This window comes from Pyxicephalus adspersus, chromosome 7 (genome assembly GCF_032062135.1).
Source record: "Pyxicephalus adspersus chromosome 7, UCB_Pads_2.0, whole genome shotgun sequence".
NCBI lineage: Eukaryota > Metazoa > Chordata > Amphibia > Anura > Pyxicephalidae > Pyxicephalus > Pyxicephalus adspersus.
Genome location: NC_092864.1, coordinates 59,128,022 through 59,149,024, shown reverse-complemented (window position 1 = coordinate 59,149,024; position 21,003 = coordinate 59,128,022). Strand labels below are relative to the sequence as shown.

Here is a 21,003-nt window from a genome sequence, read left to right as displayed (position 1 = left end):
GGTTGGCGACCACTGATATAAAAGCCATGAAAGTACTTTAAAGTAAATTTTCACTGAAGCCGATGGAAGAAAGTCATGTATGGGTAGTACACAATGGCCAACACTTAGAGCTCTACTTACCATGCTATAGGGCTGATCTGAAGCAAATAAATGTAGCAGAGCTAGAATAGGGAGGGGTCAGTAAAGATTAAAAGAACAATGACTTTATGGAGATTTTCTGGCACTCTAGTGTCTCTGGAGCACAACACGAGCATAAATCTCCCCAGCAAAAGGGGTAATCCTAACACAGGTCTAATAATTCCTCACACTATCCACAAATGAAAAACTTTGACTGCTGTTGCACATTTCAGATGCTGACTATTTTGCATTCATTTACCATTAATAATAAGGTAAAGGCTTATCTTCATTGACTATGAGAGCAGACCACAGACAGAAGACCACATTTAGGCCATATAACACATTTCATGTATAAAATACCTAAAATACTTTTTGGCAATCCATACACTCCTACACATGGGTACAGAATGTGTTTGGCAAATGCATTGTAACCTATGCCCTCGTTCTTACTGCACATCAAAGCATATCATCCAGGACCTCATTGTTAGGCTTTAACATAGTGATCATCACCTTACCCCAACAGAACTTTATTCTACACAAATGGAGACCATAGTATACGGAGACAGGATAGCCACCTTCCCCAGAGGTACAATAAATCTGGGGATGGAGAAGCAAAAAAATCTGTCAGAAAAAACAGGTGTTGAGAAGGGGGTGTTAAAATTTGTCCCAGACTATGTCAGATATTCGACAATGGAGCTAGGATGGAGAGGTGGACAAGTCTCTCAGTGAAGCCCAGCATAATTTTATCATTTAAACCAACCATGGATGGGGTTTTCCAATATGTAGCATTGAAGCCATACAAAGCTATACCATATGTCAAGATAATGTGTGTATACATGAGCTTGTGATAGACTTTTTTTACAATATTCTTTGTATATTCAAAACGATTGATTTTATGCATCCATTCAGACACTGCAAGTTATTTATATTTTTCTAATACAATGAAATTCCCTGACACTAAATTCCATTACTTAGTACTTAAGCCATATACAACATCCTATTACACTAAACTTAAATTCCTTTGTTGTACAAGGTCTTTATTTTCTAGGAATGTGTATTGCTAGGCATACACAATACTACCTTTTCAATAAATTTGACATTTATAACATTATAGTATAACCTTAAAGTAGATGGACATCAGCAGCAGGAGATCACACCAGGTGTTACTTCTGTCAGCTATGAACAGGCACCTGAGGCTACAATTTACCTAAGCTCACCAAAATTCAACAACTTGGAAAAACATTGCCTGGTCAAATGAGTTTCAATGTTCTGCTGCAATATTCTGGTGGTAGGCAGAATTTGCAGTCAACAACATGGAAAGCATGGCTCTATCTTGCCTTGTATCAACTATTAAGGCTGGTGGTGTAACGAAGTGGGGATATCATTTTGGCATGCTTTACCAATACAGTGCCTACTGAGCATCATTTAAATGCCATAGCTGACATTACTATTGTTGCTGACCATGTCCATCCCTTTATGAGCGCATGGTACCCACTGTCTGATCGCTATTTCCACCAGGATGACACTCACAAAGGTAAAATCATCTCAAACTGGTTTCTTAACATGAACGAGACTTCACTGCATTTAAATGTCCTCTACTGTCACCAGATTGTCGTCAGAGCATCTTTGGGATGTGGTGGAACGGAAGTTTCATATTGACAATATATCATCTTGCAGTTGCTTCAGAATTGTCGGCTTTTCGCCCATGATGCAAATCTCCTGTTTCACCACATCCTAAAGATGCTCTATTGGTATTATGATGCTCATGTGGTACTGTATTGGTAATTGGATCCCTTACAAATGTTTCTAGCACCTTGTTGAATCTATGCCATGAAGCACTGCAAAGGGGTCAACCCTGTACTAGCAAGGTGCACCTAATAAAGTGGTTGTATATATTCCTGCTTTACTCTAGTACCCATTTGTGTAGTACTAGCAACTTAATAATGGGCTCCATTTATAAAACAGGGAATCAGACTTTCCCTAAAACATTGCCTTGCAGGAATCTTCCAGGTCCATGTGTTTCAATGGCAGTAATTGATTCCTACCAGGGAATGTTTGAGAGAATGTCAGATTCCCTGTTTTATAAATAAAGCTTAGTATGTTTCTTTTGTTAGAGTAGAGGTGATCCTGAAGGAAACCTATAAAGAATATATAAATTCAAATTGCTGACAGTGCATCTGGTCTAAACCAGGATCCAAGTGCAAGAATTCTAACTACTTAGTGTACGCTAACTACATGGAGTTAGCCACAATGCTTACATTATTTGATTTTTTCTTAATACAAGCTTCTGAATGCACACAATAAAAGAGCAAAACTTTACAAAGCAGCAGGCAGTGCTTAGAGAAATAAAATCTGAGAGAAACTCATTCTTGTGAGCCGATACTGACTCAGGTGAGAGGGGAATTCCAGCATGTCTTTAGTTAAAGGTTAACCTTACACTAAAGTAAAGCTGTCTGCACCAACTGTCTCAGTAATATCAAACTTGATGGTACTTGGGTGGTGTCTTTTTTTTCACATGTACACAAATGATATTGCATAATATGGCACACACTGACCCAGGCATTTAATTGGTATAGAACAGGGGTCAGCAACCTTTACTATCAAAAGAGCCATTTTGCCTCCTCTTCCACTAAAGAAAAATAGTCTGGAGCCGCAAAACATAACACAGTTTATAAACTTTTAAAAGTTTTAATATTTTTTTAATTTTACCTGTTACAACAAGTGTGCATGTGTAGGCCTACTTTGAAATTAATTAAACACTGAACTATGCCCCTAGAAGCCTCCAGTTTCTAACGTATCATCCTGTTACATTAGCTGGAGGCTTCTAACCTAACAGGGTAGATTTTTTTGATGGGCAGAGTTCTTTATGTTCTGACGATGCCTTAGCGATGAAATTTTAGGGGGTGTTAGCCACAGGTGTCCCCCATTTGCAGCTTTAATTTTGTTCACCTGTACCCCCCAATCTTGAGTAATTGGGGTTCAGGTGCTAGAAGCCTCCAGCAATGTGTAACAGGGTAGATTATTTTGATGGGCAGAGTTCTTTAGTTTAGTTTAGTTCTCCTTAGTTTATATGAATTTTTAGGAGGTGTTAGCCACAGGTGTCCCGTACTTGCACCTCAAATTTTTTTCACCTGTACCCCTGTTTCCAGATAAATTGGGGTTTAGGTGCTAGAAGCCTCCAACAATGTGTAACAGGGTAGGGGTTTTTTGATGGGTGGAGTTTTTAGGAGGTGTTAGCCACAGGTGTCCCCCACTTGCACCTCTAATTTTGTTCACCTGTACCCCCTTCCTGTTCCAGAGAAATTGGGGTTTAGGTGCCTCCAGCAATGTGTAACGGTAGATTTTTTTGATGGGCAGAGTTCTTTATGTTCTGATGATAGCCTAACAATTAAATTTTAGGGGGTGTTAGTCACAGGTGTCCCCCACTTGCACCTACATTTTTGGTGGTTTTGTACATCTCCCCATTCCAGAGGAATTGGGGTTCAAAGGAGGGGGATGTCATTGTACACACCCAGTGGTGGATTTATTTCACTGGTAGATTTTTTTCATTAGAACACCGGATAGGGAATCCCCCTCCTCCGCAGTGTCTTGGGAGGAAGGGGATCCCCCATCAGAGATCTCCCCGCGGCAGCCGAAGGGAGCCACAACAAGGAGGCTGAAGAGCCGCAGGTTGCAGACCCCTGGTATAGAATATTAGAGAAAGTTGTGTTGTTTAAATTGTTATATGTAGTATTTAGGTAATCTCTGCAAAACTGCTTTTACTTTAATACATTTTTATTAGAATTTTTCAGAACATACATATAACAGTTGTGAGCAAGCAGGTTCTTTATTGCAGAAAGGACAGTCAATGGACCTGATTTATTAAAGCTCTCCAAGACTGGAAAAGATAGACTATCATGGGAGAACCTGGGTGATCCAGCAAATGTGGAATGGATCTGGTCCAGGTTTGAAAACATTTATCAAATAATAGCATATAATTGTTAAGAATCCATTCTAAGTTTGCTGGGTCACCCAGGTCTTCCTATGATAGTCTTCTCCAGTCCTAAAGAGATATTTTAATTCAGATGTCTCTTCTGCAATAAAATAATCTTACCTTCTTGTTTTCAGCTTTTTTTAAGTACACTCTCTTAGCCCCACCTTGGGGGCAGCATCCTCATCCAGTCTTTCTCTGGGTTTGGGTCTTAAGCCATCTGCCCAGGCTGGAATGACATAACTCCGGAGTAAATTAATGCCCGGTAGCCAGGTATGTCGGAATTGCACACTAACCTGTGCATATACTGCTCAGTTTACATTACAGAAAAGATTGCAAACATTTTTTTTTTATTGTAAAAGAGTATAGTTCCACTTTCCTAAGACATGAGAATGAGTTTAAAAAAATATGATCAGGTACAGTTATAAGATCAGTGACAGTAATATAACTTCTATCTGATGCTTGAGATTTTATTTTATCTGGCTTTGCCGAACTAATCACACATGGTAGTTTCTGGCAAACCACTAACCAGCAACACATGACACTAATTCTACTCAAGGCAAATTTGCTAGGAATTAAGAAATCAGCTGCAAAAGATAAAGAAGTAATCCACAGACCAATGCATCCAGAGAGTGCTACAAGTAAGATATGTGGCCTATGGACTGCAAGGCGTGTTCACATAAAAGATCTGCTCTCATTTACACATTTTGGTAGAAAGAAATTAAACTCACAGCTGGGATATCAGCACCATTGTACATTGACACTTGAGAGTTTATATGGTAAAAATTGATTTGAAAAAAGTCAACCTACATGGTACCATGTTCTGCAAGATCTGCAAATCTTTAGCTGATCATCAGACTTTCTACTACTGTGCAGTTAAAATGGTGACCAATGACTAAGGCAAATACTGTAAATCATAGAAATCACAAGACATATATTCAGGAAAGTTGTATCTGGTCTATGGCAAATCAAGCATCATTTTGCTTACTTCAACTTGAAGGCCTAGTTTATGATGTGCAAATTGCAGCTGTCCAAGGCAGCCAATCATGTTCCAGCTCTCTGAAAGATGAATTGAAATATATTGCACACTCTTAGGTTTGAGTACGTGAAGATTACCAGATCTTGGATAAGGTGGCTGTATTCGTTTTCCTTTCATTACCAGATGCACTGCTGCCCAGGCTGGTCTTCAAACACTTCTGGTTTTGCTTATTTTTATCCCATGTGGGTAGGGAGATTCATAGTTAGAACAAGAAAGATAACATTGCTGTGCTTAAGATTCAGCTCACGGAAAGGGGTGAGGACAGTGTGTTTCTGGCAGGTATTTTCTGTACTTTCTGAAAAGGTAAAATCTAATGCAGCCACCACATCTAAAAATGGAAAACTGCACTACATTACATTTTTGCTCCTAGGTTTAGATATTGTTTAATAGTTGCTAGAAATCACTCATTTGGTGCATTTCCTACACAGAAACATACCTCCTTCTATGCTGGAACATGTAGCTCCCCAAAGGGTATCCTTCCCACTGTAGCCATCATTTTCTTGCATCATCTTCATAACGAAACACCAAACAGTCTGCTTGCATTGAAAATGACTGGAAATAGTAACAGACCCTAGGAGATAAGAAACAAATGACCGTGAGATTTGTGTACATTTATACTTTCATACACAGCTTGCACAAATAAACTGTTAAACTAGTGTTTTTAAAAATAGTCTAATAACTATCAGCCATAATATTATTTTTCTTTTTTTTAATGTTTCTGAAAACACCATATTAGAGTTCTACATTATATGACATTTAGATTACACTCAGACATGCTGTGCATGCGGTTACCACTTCCTCATACCCCTGAACTGCTTTCTCTGCAGAAGCCCGTTGAGAGTAATTGGGGTAGCAGTGAGTGGTTCAGTACTGTCTGCTGCTGCCCACTGTAATACCCAGAACAGCGGTGGGCAGGCATGTGGCTGGCAAGTTACTGCAAACATAGCCATTGACAAAGTTGTGGAACCATTTCAAAAAAGAATAAAGAGTTGCATGATGCTGTAATATATGAGTAAATATATGAATACATTTAAGAAATGATGTACCCATACAAACACTACCATCTTCAAGTAAGGGATAAGTGACACAACATAAGCATCAAAATTTAGAAAAAGAACAGCTCTGGCTTGAGACAACACAGAACTTTATAGGTCAAAATGTATCATCAACCCCTAAATCACGTCAACCTTTAACAACTAAAGTTATCTTTGTAGCAAAAATCTGATCTGACAGATTCTTTGCTGGGACTGTTAAACACCACAGTTACCGATCCAGTATATGGTTACGTTGTCTATGACAGCAGGTGGCTTGTGTGTCAAGATGTCCAATGAGGAAGCTCGTTGTGCTAAATGTAGGTACGGTATTAGAAGAATTTCGCTCAAATCACTTTGGTACATGTGTGATTACATTGCTAATAAAGAAAAACTAATGTGACCCTTAACTAGGTGGTTAGTACTTCTTGGATATTGGGTAAAGTAGACTATAGCTACAACTAAAAGTGAGCTGGCTCTAGTAACATATGGAAGTGTGGTTTTTCTTGATTTATGATTGTTGGATGAAGATTTATAGGGCATTAAGGAGGTTACAAATGTTGTTTTATTGGTTTGTATAGTTGTAGGAAGAAGGCTGTAGTAATACGGAGTAAGGTAGGTTGTTACTGTTGCGCACACCCTGTGATTTCCTCCTGGCTGCAGGAGACGTCTTCTGCTTGAACTTATGCAGTGCCTACAGGCAGTGGGAGTATGTTAGTAAATACGGATGTATAAAACTTAGGTTGATGGGAAGTTGCAGTCATTTCAAATACTGCCGTGTTACAATAAGGCACAGTGTGAAAGAAGGTGCTCTGTGGGAAACTGCGATCTGGCAGTTCCAGGTTCATTGTTAGGGAGAAGGTTTCATGGATAATGTATGGTCTCCAGTTTCGGCTTGGCAAACACAGACTCATATTTCTACTGCCAGGTATATTTTCCAGCCCACCAGTGGGAGGGATTCAAACACAATAAATCTCTTCTTAACTCTTTGCTAGTTTGTACCATGTTTAAGCCTATCTGCAGGATCACTAGGTATAAAACTTTCCTATAAAGTGAGTGTATATCCAAACATTTTTAAATGCTGTTTAGAGGGTTGGAACCCCTAAAAAGTTGTTATTTCTGTCTGTGTCCTTGCTAGGGAGCCCCCCCCCCAAGACAGAAAGCGAAGGCAAATTCTAAATTTTACGGGGTATATTTATAAAGAGGGCAAAGAGGGTATTCACAAGAAATTAGTTATACACAAAAGAAGCCATTATTCTGCTTGCAACATTTATAAACTGGAGTTCAGGCTGACCACCACTATCATACGGCAGTATCAGAGATTTGAGTGTTGAAAACAAAGACCTGAAATGCACCTTGTGATGCTGTAGTGGCATTACATGCTGTAGTACAACATGTAGGTATATGACTGCACTACACCTATATTGTGACCACACACATGTAGTGCCAGCAACCCCTTGTAGCTGCTATATCACAAGTGGTGATCAAGTGAATAGAGATTCTGATCACCATTTTAGTGTATTAACGTAATCAATCACATCACATCAATTTTTCACTTTGAAAAGCCTGTTCTCATTTTAACTATGACAATATAAATATGCTTAAAAAATGGAGAAAAAATTAATTAATTCTGTTCTCCAATTTTTTTTTAAGAATAGGTTCCTTTAGCTGCTCTAAGAAAGTCCACACTGCTGGGATCTAATTCACTCACAGGGGAATATATTGATAATATTCCTGCACACCATAGGTATTGTTGTGGCACATTCAATATTTCCTTACGACCAAGCTACACATCCACATTCTTGTTTCCTCAGGACACATCATCTGCTACCCGTCTCAACCTCCCCTGAAGAAGCCCTATGGGAAACCTGTTGGGTACTGAGACAAACAAACCCTTTTCTTTTGATGTTGTCTGGACAATAACCTTGCTCTTCGAGGAATCATATACCAATTTGGTGTGCTAGTTGGACTATGTTTAGTTGATACTCACGTTGGTAAACTGCCTTTGCCATGGGAAATGAATGAATGGTGGGTGTATATGTGGGGGAATGTGATGCTGGAGTGAGTAGAATAACAGGCCAGTAAATATATGAAATGGGAGCACCCTGGACGGTGCAGATAGGAAGTAGAGGGTTTGAGGGTACTTGTAGTTCACCCCCCTTTATATAAATCAGGATTTCTGGATGTTCTAATGACTGAGCAGAGTTCTTAGGAAATGATTAGGAGCACAGGAAAGACTCCTATATATATGGCTGCAGTTCAGCTTTAAACTCATATATATATGCCTGGATGACTGCAGTTCATTGCTATGTGCTCCCAGCACTGACACACATATAATAAACACACACTGACATCATCATCAGGCCACAGGCACAACACACTGTTTACATTCTGCAGACTCCGCCCACTGACATCACGTGCTCACCTGTCCAGCGTACCTACACAGCGGACCACTGACGAGCTTCAGCGATATGCTAATTCCGAGGCCCGTCCCACCACCTGATACAGGGGGACGTCACTTCCGGGACAGGGCGGGTCACAGGTCTGGTGGTGTGTGTGCTGGAGGAGGATGGCACTGGTCACCATGCACTACGGGGCATGGCAGCGATACACTGCTGGGGGTACCAAGAGCATGCTGGGGGTTGTAGTGCTCCAGCAGCAAACAAACCAATAAATGTACCAATAATAAAGTACTATACCAAGTGCTGTGCAAACTGCATACAATGTCACCGTTGTGTGATGTTCAATAAAGCTTTACAATAATAAAAAATGTAAGTCTTAGATTGTAAGCTCTTTGGGGCAAGGTCCCCTCCTCCACTGTCTGTCATTTACAACCCCTATTTATTGTACAGCGCTGTGTAATATGTAGGCGATATATAAATTCTGTTTATTAATAATAATAATAATAATAATAATTTCAAACAGTCCTATTGGATGGATATGGTAAGCCTTTGACCATTGAGGAATTCTTACAGCCGCTTCTGATCTATAGAACGAACATCCCTGTGTGTGTAAGCCAGATAGATTAAAGCAGCGGTCGCAAACCTTTCGGACCTCACAGACCACTAAATTCATAATTTTAATGCCTGGGGACAATTAATATGAATTAATACATTTGTAAAATAATGATCTCCCTAATGGTGCCTGACAAGGACTGTGCAGGCTCGGATTCATTGATCAGATACCATGTGTGCTGCTTTGATTGCTCCATATGTTAATCAATATATCGCTTATGTGAGTGCTTATATATAAATTGATTACATATCCCCATGTGTATGGCCACTTGTAGGCCCTATGATGCACCAATGCCAGGATCTGGGGAGGTGGTAAAGGCACGACTCACCTGGTTCACACCCTTTCCTGGCAAGTTATCCTGGTGATGCACATTCCTTCTTAGGGGGTCAATTTATAAAGCATTATCTTGCAGAGTATCAAACGCCAACGTTGAAAATTGAAGATTTCTCACTAAAGAATGTTTGGTGATTGTCAGATTCACTGCTTTATAAATACACCCTTAGTGTTCTGTTTGAAGACATTTTCTTTATTTCTCTTCTGTTGGTAATACAAAGTTTGTATCTTCCCTCACTCTCTTACTCTTACTAGGGCAATTCTAGAGGTTTAATCTCACCAGCAGAGACATGCTGACAGGTGTTCTGTACACAACATTACTTAAAAATCAACACACCTTAAACCTTAACAAATCTGTGTCTAATATCAGTTTACAGCTGCCTATATTTATGTATGATACATGGGCCAAAATGTATGTTTCCTGAAGAATAGGTTGCTCTAGGACCGTAGTTGCCAACCTTTCAGACCTTACGGACCACTAAGTCCACGGAATCCGGTGTCGATCAAAGGGGAAAGAAACGTACCCCAGAGTCATGATGCCAGAACCCACTCACTCTCCCATGGCGGGCTCAGACCTGCTTGCTAAAATTATATATTGAGGGGTGCAACCCAGGGCAGAATTCCACCCCATGAACATGGTGTTGGAGGCTATAGTCTAGGAGTACTGGATTGTTACCACCTTTTGTGAATAAAATCAATATTACTCTAATTCCCCCATGTTTTGGAGATGCACAAGAGTGATACTTTTTAATATGATAAATGACATACCCCTGTCACACCCAAATTTTGTGGACCATAACAAATAAATATACAAAAAAACAAGTCTTTTTCACAATCAAAGGTTTAGGGCAAAAAATCACTTTCTATAGATGTGTAAATACCCACCCAAAAGGAAAGAGAGCTAAGGAGGAGAGAGTATTAGAACACCTTGGTTCTGAAAAAAGAACATTTCATCCAGATCAGGGACAGTTGAGAGTTACAGTATCCTGATATTAAATAATGTAATCTTACTATATGCCCTTAATATTTTTATGTGGGAGGGGTACAGAACCTTAATATTTTTATATGACAGATGCAATAAAAATCTGTACAACGTATAAAAGAAGAAAAATAATGAGGTTTACCGCTCAGGGATTGTATGAAATAATATATACGTGTATTTGTTACATGGTATCAAAGAAAAACATTTACATAATGCATTCAGGTATTTTACCTTGGTCCTGTTAACACTTCACAGGACCTAGGTATTATATACTGGACACAGTACTTCTATGTCATCAAACAAATAAATGTGTGAAAAACCGCAAAAGTCCAGACCATATAGAGTTTGTGCAAAAATCTGACGCGTTTCGCCACCATTAGGCTTCCTCAAGGATACTTTTTGTATGTACTTTACAGTCAATGGGAGATCATAAAAGACACAAACATGCGTCATTATAAATGTGGCAAGGTGAAGGTTGAAAACCTTGTTCAAGTTAGTGCTCCTTAAGCTTTAAAGAGGATTTTGGTATATTTCTATATTGATGTACATAAATGATTCATAAAAGCTTTGGTACTCAACGAGGATTGGTGTTTCATTCATTCATCAAAATTGTAAGGATGTATAGGAAGGCACAGACCTTCCATTGCAATTTTAGAAACAGGTCATGTAAGCTGAAATGAATAGGGTCACAAAAGAGTATTGCAGGGAGATGAGCACTGGGAGCACAGCCATCCATTTGGCTTTGCTCTCAGCTCTTCACCTTGCCACATTTATCATCACGCATGTTTGTGTCTTTTATGATTTCCCATTGACCGTAAAGTACGTACAAAAGATATCCCCGAGGAAGCCTAATGGTGGCGAAACGCATTGGATTTTTGCACAAACTCTATACGGTCGGGACTTTTGCGGTTCTTCACACATTTATTTGTTTGGTGACATAGAAGTACTGTGTCTACTATATAATACCTAGGTCCTGGGAAGTGTTAAGAGGACCAAGGTAAAATACCTGATTGTGTTATGTAAATGTTTTTTTTTGATACTATGTAACAAATACATGTATATAATATTTCATACAATCCCTGAGCCGTGAACTTAATTCTTTTTTATATATTTTTTTTATATATTTGATTGTTTAATGAGGTGGCTCAACATTTAAAGTTATTAGTGAAGAGGGGGGAACACCCCTAATGAACTTCCAAAAATCTGTACAATGTTGAAAGATAAAAAGTGGTATATCTACCATAATGAATAAGTCTGAGCTATGTAAAACAGGCCAAGATGTGCAGACATCTTGGCCTGTTGGATTGGTTTACAAAATGAGTTTAGGCTGTTCACTTAGTTTAGTGAATGTGATAAAAATCCACTTTGCAAAAGATAACCAATCACATGAAATGTAAAGAGAGCATGGTTTTCATGTACACACGTTTGAATGGCTGAAGTCAGCAGAGCTTCATCTTATATACTAAGCCAAAAATTAATTTGCAAGGTGAGAATTCACTTTCAAGGTAACAGCTTGAAATCCTTTAGTAAGTCAACCTCAATGTATCATTCCTAGACATTCATTTATGCCATAAATTCCTATTGCAGGAGATAATTATTCAAGATGGGAAGTACTTAGGCTGAATTTTATAATACACTGAATATTATTCCAGACACTGACAGACTAGGCAAAAATGTATCTTTATCTAATTAGTGAAACACTGGGTGTCTTTTATATGTGACAAGCTCTCTATAAGATTACAGCCCTACAAAAGTGAGTTATAGAGACAGCTAATTTAGGAAAAGCAAGATAAAGATGATTTTGTTTTTTCTATTTCTAAAGCAGGTTTTATGCCAGAATTTTTATTATATTATTTAATTAGAGTTAGTGATTTGTATGTTATTGCGGTGTTGCTGTAATTTATTAGTTGGGAAATTAGATATAGGAAGGGTTTAAAAAAAGCTTTGTCCTAAAAAAAACACCCCCATAAAATTACAAATATCTTGAACAATGTATTAATTGTTAATCAATCTGATCATATTTAAAACCCAGCATTATAATATACGTCAAAGAAATTTATTTTTGGCAAAATTAACCGTATTTGGATTTATTAGATTGAGGGTGAGGGTATTAGATTAATATAAAAATTTTACTTATTAAAGTGGAACTCAAATTATATTCAAAGGCGTAAATCACTTGGCCCCCCAATAATACACAGAAAACATAAATGTGTCCATTTATTAGCCTAGATTAAATTAGTTTACCGTTGTTTGCTGTAGTACACCTGCAGCAACTGGATTAAAGTCTATATATTAGTCTTTATGTTGAATATTGTGCAACCTATAGAAGTCTGTGCAGATCACTGGTGTAGGAGCTTCAAATGAATCAAAGTACATAGAGCCCATGTGCATCTGAACGCTTCTGAATTGGCAGATCTTAGTAAGGTCCACAGTTTGGTTCTGTTGCTGGTGTTGGTATGTACACACTCATAGCCAAGAAAAGATCTTCCTTAGGTACAGAAATCAGGGAAGTCAGGGTGCAGAACTCAAAAATAAGTTAGGATTTCAAGTTGTAATTGGTAACAATGTGGAAAGACTATAAAGGCATATGCGTGATTAATTAAAAAATATCCAATACGTAATATCTAATCTTATCTAATAAATCTAACTGCAGCCAATAGTTTTTGTTTTAGATAATGTGTTGCAGGGTTAGAACCTTTGATTACTTTGATTATTGTTTTATTGCTGTTATTGTCAACACTGTAAAGATTTGGAGTACAGTAGGTAATAGTTACTTCATGCAGACTTTAGTTTGGCATTAAAAATCTGTAGTAACATTTTCAATTTATGTTATTTTAAGGACATCAGAAATATTTTACTAAATGTTATGTGTGAGCATATTTGTTTCTGCCAACAAGGTGTGTATACTGTAGTTCAGGGGTGCCCAACATGTGGATCGCTATCTACTGGTAGATCGCAAAGGCAAAATGAGTAGATCACGGAGCCCTGCCTATCTTGACTTGGTCATAAAAGTAGCTCACAAGCCAAAAAAGTGGAGGCACCCTTGCTGTAGTTTCAGAATTGATGAACATGTAAAATAACAGCAGACAATGTTAGGAATTTCTACCAGTGCGGCCCGTATTACCAGGTTTTATCACTGGGTGGCAATGATGTCTTAGAAATGAGGATAACACAACCAAATATTGCATACATTTTCTTCAATATTTTAGTTTATGGCTCATGATTCCCAGTGTACTCAATATTTACATAAACGTAAGCTCTAGAATAAAAAATGACATCTACTGTCTTTCACCCATTTTTCCTTCCTACATATATTTTCTGTGTGAAATTGGTGACATCTCACAGTGCTAATAATGATGGATGGATGATTTACTAAATTAGTATAGGGTGAATATCTCCCTGTAAAAGAGTTTTTACTCAACTTAGTAAGGGCAGTGAAAATTAATTTTGTGAATAATACCCAATCACATGCAATGAAATGTAAAAAAATATGATTTGTGCTTGCACATTATATCACAGTAACCCTTGCAGAGTGATAATTCAAGTCAAACGTCATTTTTTTAAGTAAATCAACCCCAGTGTGCCTAATTTAGAGCAGACTTGCAACAGCCAAAAATAAGAGGGAAATGATGGAAGGGGGTACAAAGAGGGAGGGAGAGAGAGGAGAATGGCAAAAAAAGTAGAAGCGAAAGAAAGAGATAAGAAAAAGATAAAGATTGGGCTAGGCGGGTTGTTAAGGAGGGCACTAGTCAGTTTTACACTGGGGCCTGCTTTGTCACATCAAAAAGAAAATTTTCCTCACATGGGCATTTGATTCCAGCAAACTTTTGGCCAACTCAGGGTATATTACAAAGTCAAAAGTTAGCTCAACCATTTCAGATACTTTTTTTTCAGTCTGTTTTCAGAATAACGTTATGGCAAACCTATTTACGAATGATAAATTTTGACTTCAGTCTGCTTTTGATACTTAAGAAAGCTTTTCTCCTCCTACTTACCCTTAGGCCTTCTTCCATATTGGTGTCATTAAAAAACCTTATACAGGTTTGACCCCTCCTCATTACATCTTTTCATATTTGATTTTCTTCACATTGCAAATCCAACATTACATACGGTAGCATGCTTACTGTATAATGCCTGTCTATCTGCTACAACAACCTACATTCCTGATATCTACCATTAAATCTCCTCTTTCATCCCTTCTTTATACCTTCATAATGGGAAGCAGGTTGGGCCAGTAATAGTCATGAATAGCTTTAATGTTGGTAAAAACTCTATTACAGTTTTTGCATGTGTGAATATTCTCACATTGTTTTCCAATGGTTCATTTTTAAATACGTATTGGGCCTTCCCAATGTCGATATTTCTGCATAAGAACATACCAAATTATTTATACTCTACAATGTAGATTGTACCAAAACTGAATTCTGCTCTACAACCCATGTATTTCACAATTTATTGCCAAGACATTACAACAAATGATTGTTATTGTGGAACTTAAAAGACCATAACCATCTATGTATGTAAATTAAAAGCTAATCTAGAGCTGGGCAAAAGGGGAATAATATATACCCAAGTCAATACCGTTATTTTTAATAGCGAACCATAAATGTGTGATATTTGTAAATATTTTAATGCATGCCCTTTTGTACATTTAAATTGTTTTATTGCTGGTAAAAGTATATTGTTTTGTACTCTCAACAGTTGACTTCAATAAAAAATACATAAAAAAAAAAAATGCTACTCTAAAAGATTAGTGTAAGGCCCTGGTCCAGTGCCAGTGCTCACCAGATGCCAATCCCTCAATCTAATGCTACACTCTTCACCTATATTAAGCCCTTACCAATTTGCTCTAAACTCCCCTTCAGCTGCACATAACACACAATGGGCCTGATTTATGAAAGCTCTTCAAGATTGGAAAAGATAGACTATCACGGGAGTACCTGGGTGATCCAGAAAAAACTGGGATGGATTTCTCAAAACTAATTTGATATTAGTTGGCAAATGTTTTCAATTCTGAACATGGTCCATGTTTGCTGGATAACCCAGGTTCTCTAATGATAGTCTATCTTCTCCAGTCTTGGAGAACTTTAATAAATCAGCCCTAATGCATGTACTGGTGACACAAGACAGGTAAATGCATGGCTAATGGGAAACTGGCTATGCTGCAAGCTGCTGTGCAGAGGGGAAAACCTAATTTATTGATCTCCCTGCTCCTGCAAGCAACACTGTTAGAGGGGAAAAAAAACAGGGCACTCTGGACTGCAGTGGCGTACAATCCAATCCCCAATTAATATTAGTAGTAAATATTTCATTTTAATAGTTCTTCCTTTCCCCTTTTACAATATGCTAATTACATGTTTAAAAAAGACCTTCATATACCTTAATTTAGACAGTATCACTGTGCTTTTTTGTGCTTTTGTAATACAGGAAATCGAAGCTGGTGGGGGGCTTGCCAGGGTATTGTACATACCTTACGAAAAGCAGACAGTTTTGGTAATGCCTATGTGTTATGATAAGCTTCTATAATAAATGTAACTCCAATGAAATAAAGGTGGACCAGGAACAGTCAGACTGGAGAGGAAAGGGCTGGAAGATGCTGGATGTCCATCAGACAAATAGGAAAAAGTTTTATCTAGCGGCTGAAGCTTCTAATACACACTGTGAAAAGATGAACGTGTGCAGGAAAATCAAGGTAAGCTTTTTCAGTACATGAGAGGAGCTTGTAGAAGTTTGCAGAATGGAAGGTAAGGTTGGAGTTTAGCTTTAAATGTACAGTACTATATATCACTGTACAAAATAACTAGAGCAGGTATTATAGCTACTGTATGGATAATTTAGCAAAACATCCAGCACATAAAATTCGACAGATTGACAAATTAAAATCATGTTTCACTCCCTGTTGTATATATAACAATAATATAATAATAACAATAATATGTGTAATATGTTATATAACATATTTTAATTGAAAACAGCATGCAGCGGGTCAGTGTAAAGATAATTTGGTTGTATAACAAATTAATTGAAATACTTAGATAATTATGGTATTAAATAAGTACTTTGCTAGTGATAATGGTTAGCCGTATAAGCTACTTTACCTCCAGACAAGCAAGGATATATGAAATTTAAAGCAAATATATATGTACTGTCTTACCTACTAAAGTATTTCTATATTTGTGCAGCCAATTTTTGATTCAGTTACCCATGCCAGACCGTTTAGACAGGTCCACAACCTATACTACAGCATGACTTTGTCAAGAACATAATCTCAGACTGCTGTATAGACAATAAATGAACACATTCACACTGATGAGGTCATATATGCATTTGGGAATATACAATGCTTGGATTCAATTCATTTTTTCCTTGTGTTAAAGATATGTGATAAATAATTACAATCAATAAATTATAAGTAGTATGTGCTAATAAAAAAACAATTGTGCATAAAGTAACTAGTTTATTCCAAATGTTATTTGTGTGACATGCTGCTGTAAAACCCATTCTACCCAGGGTTTAGACATTAATTGATATGCACTGCTTGACCCCCCCCCCCAAAAAAAAAAAAAAAAAACAATTCATTCACCTTGGTATTATTTCGATAACCTTATGCCATGTCACAACATTTGTATCTGTCCACGGTTGCATTATTTTGTTACTGATATCGAGTATTGATAATGGGAGAGTTGGGAGAGTGTAAAGCTTTCTCCAGCACATCCCAAAGATTTTCAATGGTGTTAAGGTCTGGACTGTGTGATAGCCATTCCATGTGTGACAATTATGCCTCACGCCCCGGAAACCACTCTTTCACAATCTAAGCCTGGTACTGTATTTTTGGAATACACCTGTGCCATCAGGGAAGATAAAATACATCGGGTCTGATTTAATAAAGCGCTCCAAGGCTGGAGAGGATACACTTTTATCAGTGAACCTAGATGAACCAGCAAACGTGAAATGGATCTGGTCCAGGAAAACATTTACTAACAAATAGCAAATTACTTTTAGGAAATCCATTCCAGGTTTGCTGGATCACCCAGCTTCACGTATAAAAGTATATCCTCTCAAGCCTTGGAGTGCTTTATTAGATCAGGCCCATAGATGGAAAAACCTGGTCATTCAGTATATTCAGGTAGTAACCTGACATTTTTTGGTCATAATGTTGTTGACCAACTGAAGCAACCCAGAACAAAACATTGTGCCCACATGCTTGCAGACGTTTTTGGCCAAGCAGTATATTTTTAATATGATGGCCAGCAAACTGAGGTGTACTCTTCTAAAGCAGTAATTGATTCTCCACCGGGGAAATGTTTGGTGAATGTCATATTCACTGATTTATGATTAGAGCCCTATAAGTAAGCAGTAGCCTTCTACCAGTAATTCACAGTTAGATGCTAATATACTAGTGGTCAGAATATCACCATTTAGAGTTAAAATGTATTTTTTAAAGAGTATTGCACATAGGTACTGTTGAAATATTTGCCTTCCGTTTTCAGCCAGCCCTACGAAATTACAGATATTATTCCTTTTTGTGCACACTTAAATATATAACAAGCTCTTTATTTCTTGTAGGCATTTTTGTGTATTTCAGTACATTATAATTTTGTGTTCAGCTGCCTGAAATATGTTTCTGTATAATACTGACACGCACATGTTATTATTAATGATTACATATCAAATACTAATCTTGTAGGTGTTTCCTCCAAGGGATATTGTATAGAGGAGTTCAGAGGGTGCTTTCAGAATAGGCTCCGTGAGAAAATGAGTTTCAGGAGACCTGGAGGGTGTATTGTTCTCCATATTGTGTGTATCTCAAGCTGGAAACACATTGCTTTGTCTAATGCCCATATTCCACACATCACTACAAATCAGAAATGTCTCCAACCTTGCTTTAATCTGGTCCAGGAAAACATTTACTAACAAATAGCAAATTACTTTTAGGAAATCCATTCCAGGTTTGCTGGATCACCCAGCTTCACGTATAAAAGTATATCCTCTCAAGCCTTGGAGTGCTTTATTAGATCAGGCCCATAGATGGAAAAATCTGGTCATTCAGTATATTCAGGTAGTAACCTACCTGGTCATAATGTTGTTGACCAACTGAAGCAACCCAGAACAAAACATTGTGCCCACATGCTTGCAGACGTTTTTGGCCAAACAGTATATTTTTAATATGATGGCCAGCAAACTGAGGTGTACTCTTCTAAAGCAGTAATTGATTCTCCACCGTGGAAATGTTTGGTGAATGTCATATTCACTGATTTATGAATAGAGCCCTATAAGTAAGTAGTAGCCTTCTACCAGTAATTCACAGTTAGATGCTAATATACTAGTGGTCAGAATATCACCATTTAGAGTTAAAATGTATTTTTTAAAGAGTATTGCACATAGGTACTGTTGAAATATTTGCCTTCTGTTTTCAGCCAGCCCTACGAAATTACAGATATTATTCCTTTTTGTGCACACTTAAATATATAACAAGCTCTTTATTTCTTGTAGGCAATTTTGTGTATTTCAGTACATTATAATTTTGTGTTCAGCTGCCTGAAATATGTTTCTGTATAATACTGACACGCATATGTTATTATTAATGATTACATATCAAATACTAATCTTGTAGGTGTTTCCTCCAAGGGATATTGTATAGAGGAGTTCAGAGGGTGCTTTCAGAATAGGCTCCGTGAGAAAATGAGTTTCAGGAGACCTGGAGGGTGTATTGTTCTCCATATTGTGTGTATCTCAAGCTGGAAACACATTGCTTTGTCTAATGCCCATATTCCACACATCACTACAAATCAGAAATGTCTCCAACCTTGCTTTAAAGTACGAGTGAAACATAATAATTATGTGCTTTTTAGATACAAAGTATGCAAAAGTAATGGGAAGAAAGAGGTGCATGGAATACAAATTACAATCTGACTTGGACCAAATCCTGTTGAGAAATCTTACTGAATTCAAAAATTCTGAGTTATAGTTAGAACTCTTAACTCATTATTCGGGGTCTACTATATCTGTATAGTATAGTAATGTCAGATTAAAACTTGCTAGAATTTCCAATCTGAGCTGGAATGAACACCAATTAGAACTAATCAATCACCACTAATGGCAGCCTATAGACAGATATATTTAAAAATCTTTAAATGAAGAAAAGATTATGTTGCCCAGCCATTCCTTTGAACAACAATAATTCTATAGGATTTTTATACATAATTTGTTTAATTATTATGTATACATTTAACATATTATTTACCTGTAAATACCTCCCCTATGTAGATATTTAAAATTCATTATTTTAGATGTAATACAGCAGCCCTAACACACTTGGAAGTGTCACTGTAGCAGAGGTCCTCTGCTCCTAAGCTACTACGTAAAAAGGTGGAAAGGTTGGTTCAGTCCAAAAAAAACTTTCAAGAAAACACTTTTAAAGAAAGGAAGGTGCATGACATGGTGGGACTGGAGGGGCAGTGCTAAGGAACGGACTCATTAAATTTGTTAGCAAGCTCAAAGAAACAAGGTAATAAGAAATAAAAAGAAAGCATTGAACATCATTTTCTGTGGTTCATTTGCATATTTTTAAGTTGGTAACGGGGTCCCTTTACTTTACTTGTGGTGCGTTCATCCAGCAGTGAGGTCAACAGTTTTGTAATCCCTGGTCATTTGGCTGAGGGTTGGTGCTGTGCTTTCTCAGTTTTCCTTCTCTTTGTTTCTTTCCCTCTTCAGCTGCTTCAATATTACCTCCCTGTGAGACCTGGACACAGGGACCAGCCTTCTCTTCATACCCATGTTGCCCATCTAAATCAAAACAAAAATACACTGAATTCATATGAATGGTGGAAGAATGTTTTTACTGTGCACCTAAAAGTGGTTAGTCAAGCATGGCTGTGTGTCAGTAGGAGATGGTATGTGTCTTTGGGTGGAATTTGTGTTACTGAGGTTTCTAGGTTAGAGGCATAACTATTTAGTGTACTTGGAAAAAAAATGTTGCCCTTTCTTGTCGACCATAATAACTGACTACATGTTTTCTACCTGTTCTGGTTCAGAAAGTACCGTATTTTCCGGCATATAAGACAACTTTTTAACCCCGAAAAATCTGTGCCAAAGTCGGGGGTCGTCTTATACGCCGGGTACTGGTACTTACCTGCAGCTTGCTTCACGTCCAGCGTCCCCGCGAGTCCTCCTGTGTAAGCTGCACAGGAGAACGCGAGCCTGCATAGGAGGACGTGAGCCTGGATTGGCTCTCCACTAGAACACGCCCATTCATTAAGAAGGAACACGCCCATTCATTCCTTAGAACTAGTACTGTACTGTTCCTTCTGCCTCTCAGTTCTCGCACAACAGCGAGATCTGACAGGCAGAAGGAACAGTACAATACTGGGTGTATAACACGACCCCCAACTGATTGGTTAGAGTGGGGGGTCGTCTTATACGCCCAGTCGCCTTATACGCCGAAAAATAGGATATATTACTAATTTTGATTCTGTCCCATCCTCTTGCACCCTCAAAGCTGATTTGACCCTTGCTA

General features: G+C 37.8%; 1 protein-coding gene across 1 annotated transcript in view; it reads right to left on the bottom strand.

The window, feature by feature from the left end:
• Positions 1 to 8,647, bottom strand: part of MAP3K13 (mitogen-activated protein kinase kinase kinase 13) — a 78,215-nt gene extending 69,568 nt beyond the window's left edge. The window contains exons 1-2 of the mRNA XM_072418642.1: positions 8,583 to 8,647; positions 5,563 to 5,697 (exon numbers count right to left, since the gene is read on the bottom strand). The gene's annotated coding sequence lies outside the window, so the exon portion shown is untranslated. The remainder of the gene's footprint in view (positions 1 to 5,562; positions 5,698 to 8,582) is intronic.
• Positions 8,648 to 21,003: the final 12,356 nt, after the last annotated feature.